We start from the raw sequence: 5,503 nt of genomic DNA, 5'->3' as shown, positions 1-5,503 counted from the left end.
TGATTTTCTGATTTTCTGATACTCTGATTTTCAACTGTGCAGAGGGCCCGCACCCCAACCCCGCACTGTGCAGGCTCAACTGTATTAGGAAGCATTCCCAGGGAAAGCCTGTAGGGGGATGGGAAAGCATGAATTCATGATTAGGGAGAGAGGGCAGGCAGTGGTGTAGTATTGGGCCAAGTCCCAAGGAGGGAAGCCCTATTCCTTCTATATTTCTGTGTAACAAATTGCCCCAAACAACAATAAACTTTTATCACCTCTCAGAGTTTAAGTGGGTCAGGTTGGCTGGGCAGTGCCGGCTGGTGTGTCCTTGTGGTTGTAGCCACAGTATCAGTCAAGATCTCGGCAGGTTTACCTGGGGCGGGAGGATCATTTGCAAAGCAGCTCACTCACCAGGCTGGAGAGCTGGTGCTGGCTGTTGGTGGGAGGCCTCAGTTCCTCTCCACATGGGCCTCTCCCAGGACTGCTTGAGTGTCCTGCTGTGTGAGTCCCCAGGTGTGTAGCCCAAGAGAGAAAGCCAGGCAGAAGCTATCCATTTCATGACCTAGCCTGGGACCACGACGAACATCGTTTCCCCCATCTTCTGTTCTGCAGAAGCACTCAGGCTGGCCTTTATTTTATTTTTTATTTTTATTTTTTTTGTGGTACGCGGGCCTCTCACTGTTGTGGCCTCTCCCGCTGCGGAGCACAGGCTCCGGACGCGCAGGCTCAGCGGCCATGGCTCACGGGCCCAGCCGCTCCGCGGCATGTGGGATCCTCCCGGACCGGGGCACGAACCCGTGTCCCCTGCATCGGCAGGCGGACTCTCAACCACTGCGCCACCAGGGAAGCCCTGGGCTGGCCTTTATTTAAGGGGAAGGGAATTAGGCTCCACCTTTTTTTTTTTTTTTTTTTTTTTTTTGCGGTATGCGGGTCTCTCAAAAATATGGAATGCTTCACGAATTTGCGTGTCATCCTTGCGCAGGGGCCATGCTAATCTTCTCTGTATCGTTCCAATTTTAGTATATGTCCTGCCGAAGCGAGCACTAGGCTCGCTTGAAGGGAGGAGGGTCAAAGAATTTGTGGACATTTTAAAACTTTGGCTGTGTCCTGCAGGGAAGCTCTGGAGATAACATAGTTTACCCCCCCCCCCCACCCCGCCCCCAGACTGGTCTCCATCAGGGGCCGGGGAGCTGGAATACTTGTTCTCTCCTACCTGCCCATCTTTGGATCCGGGCTGCCTGAAGTGGGAAGGGCTTCAATTCCCAGGCTCCCAAGGGCGGAGTCTGAGAACAGCCCTTGGAGGAGCGAGGCAGGTGCTGGCTGTGGAGGGTGAACCAGCCCCTTGCCCCGCCCCCATGGCAAGCAGGGCAGAGGGACCTGAGGGATGAGATGCGGCACGCTGACGAGGTCTTCCTTCCCTTTCTTGTGCGATTTCGTCTCTGAGCGGAATTCACTGTTGTCTCAGAGAGCCTGGGAGCAGATGTCGGAAAACTACATAATGAAATCAAATAGCAAAATAGAACCAGGCAGATGCTTGCCCAAAGAGAAGGGGAAGGAGATGGCTGGACACCAAGGGTTATTAATAGCACTCTGTACTTTGATGGTGTCTTTCATCTGAGTTTCCAAGAGCTGCACGGCCATTTAAGTAATCCAGGGAGTTATTTTCTTGGATAGAACCCTGAATCCAACAGGTCTTTTGAAAGTTTGGTGCTTTGAATGTTTTACTCTTTCTGGATTGTTCTCGAGGGAGAAATGATTTTGATTTATAAATCATATGGAGGTTTTTAAAAGTCAGTTATTTCTTAAAACAATAGATAGTTGCACTGCCTTTGGCAACATTCTGTGGAATTCACAGGGCCTTCTTCTTCCTTGTCCGTCTCAAAGCTGTCTTCATGAAATTATTTAATTAAGTGATAGAACATTTCTGTTCAGCAGGGAAAACATGTCTAAAGATCCTGTCCGAAATTCGAGTAACCATGGTTCCAGGCTTCTAACCATCTGTTACTCCTTCTTCGTGAGATGCCAAATGACGGGTTGCAGAGGTCTGTTCTGCTCTTCCTCTACTATATACACCTAGAGAGGGAACAGGGCTGCAGCGGTAAGGTGGCCCTGGCATCAAGAACGGGCCATCTCTAAGCTGATATTTGGCTGGTGACTAAGAACGGAGTCTGTGAGCCACTTTGCCTTGGCGGTTCTTCACCAGAGAAGCGAAGCACAGGAGAGAGATCCCACCTGGACGTGGAACCAGAAGCAGGTCTCCCACGCGAGCCGATGCCTGCCTTGATTAGAGTCAGCCGGCACCGGGCACACTGCGGCTGCGCGGACCTCCTGTGAGCGCCGGCCTGCCTGTGTGCACGTGTGAGGTGCGACCGGGAAGAGGCTGCGGCTGCATCTCATTAACTTGTCACATCTCTTCCCCCAAAGTGGACGAGCATGTGTTTTGCCTACTGACTGGTCACTGATGGTTTCATCACCAATGGTTTCAGTCCTAGACTGAAAAGGGCTGCCGCATAGCAAAGCCCAGACCAGGAAGAGAAAGAGTCCGCTGCCAGGACTGGAACCACAGCAAAGGATATGTCCCAGAAGGGCCCAGGATTCACCTGCCTTCTGCTGCCTGCAGCGCCGGCTGTTTCTCCAGCGCTCAGCATGAGAAGCGTCGCTGGGCCTCTCAGGCCTACAGGGTGGACTAATAAGGGATGTGTTTGCAGCTGTCAGGAGGCTGGTTGCTGCTGCTCTACAGATACTCTGGACAGGACATGTTTTCTTTTTCTTTTTTTAAATCGGGAAGCAGGAAGTTTTCCTTTCCTGGCCCTTCCCAAGCCTTTGTAGTTACCAATTATATCCACTAGATGGCAGCACAGAGCGCACGGCCACAGCTCGCTCTACTCTCCAGCCGGGGTCTGCGTCTTAGCAGGACGGAGAAGTCCAGGATGGCCTCCCACCCGCTTAGCAAGGGTTCATTCTGTCTCTGCCTTTCCTTTGAGAAACGACCATTCAGAGGCTTGTGCCTTTGAAGACTGTTTCAGCAGTGGGTCCAGCTTCCTCCCAAATGGCCTACTTCTTTGCGTAAGAAGTGAGAGAATATTTTCTGCCCCAGCTTTATTTTGGGATAAGGCAGGCATTTATAATTCCATTTGTAATCATGCCACATTACCTTTTATACGATCTGAAAGTGTGTGGAAATGAATGATTCTCTCTGGAGGAAGGAATTCTGTTCATCCGTTGATCATTTCTTTCTTTTGGAGGGTTTGTCCCCCACCCTTGGTTGAGTCTGGGTCCCCTGGGCTCCAGGACATTTTGCCAAACATGAGGGGAGTGAAAGGGGAGTGGAAGACAAGGTCCTGGCCCTCGAGGGATTGAATGGTTCCTGAGAGCCCTGAGGAACCCAAATAAATACAAGTCCACTTCGTTTGTATTCTGTGAGCTTTGCTCTAGTTTTCTGTCGCATTGCCTTGACACTTAGTTCCAGCGCGCTTCTGGAGGGGCAGTCTGTACAACTTAAGTCAGTTAGTCAGCTCTTCTGGGCAAATTAAAAAACCCAAATGTTGTTGAGTCACTAGTTTATTCCTCACCGCTGTGATTCAGAGCTCCTGTCTCATTTCTCCAAGTCTCCCCCATTCCCAAGCCCCATACCCCACCCCTCCCCTGGCTGCAGAGCAGACAGCGCCTCCTGTCTCATCTGTGTTCACTGCCCCCATTTCTTTTTTTTAAATTTTTATTGGAGTATAGTTGATTTACAATGTTGTGTTAGTTTCTGCTGTACAGCAAACTGAATCAGTTATACACATACCCACTCTTTTTTAGATTCTTTTCCCATATAGGCCATTACAGAGTACTGAGTAGAGTTCCCTGTGCTATACAGTAGGTCCTTATTAGTTATCTATTCTATATATAGTAGTGTGTATATGTCAATCCCAGTCTCCCCATTTATCCCTCCCTTTCCCCCTTACCCGCTGGTAACCATAAATTTGTTTTCTACATCTGTACCTCTATTTCTGTTCTGTGGATAAGTTCATTTGTACCCTTTTTTTAGATTCCACATATAAGTGATACCGTGTGGTATTTGTCTTTCTCTGTCTGACTTACTTCACTCAGTATGACATCTGTAGTTGCATCCATGTTGCTGCAAATGGCATTATTTCATTCTTTTTTATGGCTGAGTAAATTCCATTGTACATATGTACCGCATCTTCTTTAGCCATTCCTCTGTTGATGGACGTGCCCCCATTTCAACACGCCTTCACTGTTACTGAACACTAAGGCCATCTCCCCCTAACCGTCCAGAGTGAAACAAAAGAAAGGCCAGTTCTGAAGGGGGCAGAGGCAAGGAGCCGAGTCCAAGAAAGGCTGCCTGGGAGCCCATGTCTGGGCTGTTAGCATCCTTTCAATCTTTTTCCTATAAGAGTACCTTGGATTTCTTACAGGGGGACATTATATGTCCCCTCCCCACTGCCGCGGGTTGGGGAGACATGACCCTGCCCTCACCGCCAGGGGCAAGCCTGATTGGCCTCATTCAATCTGCATATTTAATCCTCCATGCCAGTTATGGACACCTTGATTGAGGGGCCCACGTGACCTGTCAGTGTGTTGACCTCTCAGTATGTGGAGCTCAAGGCATTCACTGGGTCTGCTGAGAACTAGATGTGAACCGAAGAGCTCTTGGCATCTGTCCTGCACTCATGAGAGAAAAGCTGTCACAGAGCAAGCCAGGATGGAGAAAGGAGGGCAGAGAAACAGAAGAAACCACATCCTGAGGACGTCACTTGAGCCCCTGGATTAAGCTTTGCCACCAACAAGCCCTACCCTTGAAAATTTTATGAGCCAATAAATAAATACTTTTTTTCAAAACAAATCCAGGGTGAGTGAAGGTTTCTGATACCTATCATCTAAACATTTCTGGTTGATGTGCTCTGGGAAGGGTAAGATTATCTCTGTAGAACATGACGAGAAATGGACCAATGAGGGGCAGTCAAGCCAATCTTGTCCCGCCAGAGTCAGCTGCTATTCCATCTCCATAGCCCAGGTCCTGGCCACCTTCTTAGCCCACTGCTCTCAGAGACATAGTCCTCCGGTGGCTGGGAGGAACCAACCTACGGTTCAGGTGGAGAATTTAGACTTCTAGCAGCTGGTGATGCCCAAAGATCTTCATGGGCTGTTGGAGAAAGTAGCCAAGGAAGAATGGCAGTTCAGTGGTGGAAGGTTCACAACTCGGCAATGGGAAAAGTTGTGCTACTGGGGAGTCACGGGTATAGGTTAGGAGAATGAAGTGTAAGGGAAGAAGAGAAAAACGAGGTGAGGAATGAAGTAGGATAAGTACACTCTGGGTCTCACAGTTCAGAATTTATGTTTGAACTGAGCCTAAAATGTTAAAAACGTCCAAAACACATGCAGAAAGATAGCAGGGAGTAGAGAGAAGTGCTAGGTATGTCCTATCAGGCAGATTCTGGTTGCTTTTGCTGATGCGTGCAGACTTTGCAAGCGAGATCTTCTGTGATGATGAATCTCTTTGCTGTCTGGTGGT

At 49.2% G+C, this 5,503-nt stretch overlaps 1 non-coding gene across 1 annotated transcript; it reads right to left on the bottom strand.

The window, feature by feature from the left end:
• Positions 1-919: 919 nt before the first annotated feature.
• On the bottom strand, positions 920-1,026 carry LOC117307549 (U6 spliceosomal RNA). The gene has a single exon (XR_004521317.1). It is a non-coding gene; the product is annotated as a U6 spliceosomal RNA (small nuclear RNA).
• Between the last annotated feature and the right edge of the window lie 4,477 nt (positions 1,027-5,503).

Source organism: Tursiops truncatus, chromosome 12 (assembly GCF_011762595.2).
Source record: "Tursiops truncatus isolate mTurTru1 chromosome 12, mTurTru1.mat.Y, whole genome shotgun sequence".
Taxonomy (NCBI): Eukaryota; Metazoa; Chordata; class Mammalia; order Artiodactyla; family Delphinidae; genus Tursiops; species Tursiops truncatus.
The sequence above is the reverse complement of the archived record's forward strand: the minus strand, read 5'-3'. Positions and strand labels throughout refer to the sequence as shown.